Raw genomic sequence first — 1,560 nt, 5'->3', positions numbered from 1 at the left:
CTTGCTTAGTGCTCCCTTGGCTGGCTCCTGCATCCTGCGGTGTAATATCTTGGGGTATCCAAGAATGGGGTCAAGAGACACTTGCTGATGGCAAGCAAAGAAGGAAAGATGAGTATTACCTTCAACACAGGTCCATCCTCTAACTACTTCTCACCATCACCACTACCACCACCCTACTACAAACACCATCCTCTCTCACTGACATTATTACAACTATCCCTTAACTGGTCTCCTTGCTTCTACCTTAGACCCCTATAGTCTATTTTCAACAGATCCTTTGAGGGTGATCTGTTTCAAAACTTGAGACAGCACATATTACTCTCCCCCTCAAAATCCTCATAGCTTTGAATCTTACTCATAAAATCTAGAATCCTCCAAAGGGCCTACAAATCACAAGCTAGCACATGATCTGGCCCTGCACTACCTCTCTGATGTCACATCCTACCAGTCTCCCATTTCCTAGCTGTGCTCTAGCCATATCATTTTCCTTGCCATTCTGCAAACATGCCAAGTATCTTTCACATTTTTTTTTTTTAAACATGTGCTCTTCCCTCTGCCTGGGTACATTTTCCCTCATTTCCTTCAGCTCCTTGCCCAGATGCTACCTTATTGGAAAAGTCTTTTCTTCTACCCCTGTCATTTTCTGACTGGTAACTGTATCAGTATATCAACACATATATTTATGAATGAGTGAATGAGTTGGTAGAGATTCCAGGATAATTTTCTGGCTGTATTTTTCTTTGTGGTATTAGCTGGAGCCCCTCCTCTCCTCAACTCAGCAGGGTTGTACTGCATCTCCAGTTTACAGAGGCTCAAAGTCCTTTGATTTGGTTCTCTTGGATTGCTCACAGCCACCTTCTTCACAATCACAGAGGCTCTGAGTGTGGGGAGTTTTTAGCATAGTTGTAAAACTTCTTTCCCTGGTATGTTAAATTTGTGGCTGGTTTGTACTCAAGTCTCATCCTGCCTACTTCATTTCCATTCAGAAGACCTTTGTGTAATAAAATACCTAGGAATAAATTTAACGAAAGAGGTGAAAGACCTGTACTCTGAAACTATGAAACACTGATGACAGAAATTAAAGACAACACAAAGAAATGGAAAGATATTCCATGCTTATGGATTGGAAGAACAAATATTGTTTAAATGTCTATGCTAACCAAAGCAATCTACACTAAGATTAATGCAATCCCTGTCAACATGCCAACAGAACACACAATCCTAAAATTTGTATGGAACCACAAAAGACCCCAAATAGCCAAAGCAATCTTGAAAAAGAAAAACAAAACTGGAGGTATCACAACTCAGACTTCAAGTTATGTTACAAAGCTGTAGTAATCAAAACAGTATGGTACAGGCACAAAAACAGACACAATGATCAATGGATCAGAATAAAAAACCCAGGAATAGACCCACAATTATATGGTTAATTAAGCTTCGACAAAGGAGGCAAGAATATGTAATGGGAAAAAGTCTCTTCAACAAATGGTGTTGAGAAAACTGGACAGCTACATGCAAAAGAATGAAATTGGACCACTTTCTTACACCATACACAAAAAT

The sequence above is a fragment of the Lontra canadensis genome, unplaced genomic scaffold (genome assembly GCF_010015895.1).
Source record: "Lontra canadensis isolate GAN:19392208 unplaced genomic scaffold, GSC_riverotter_1.0 scaffold55, whole genome shotgun sequence".
Lineage (NCBI taxonomy): Eukaryota > Metazoa > Chordata > Mammalia > Carnivora > Mustelidae > Lontra > Lontra canadensis.
This window is presented reverse-complemented; position numbering follows the sequence as displayed.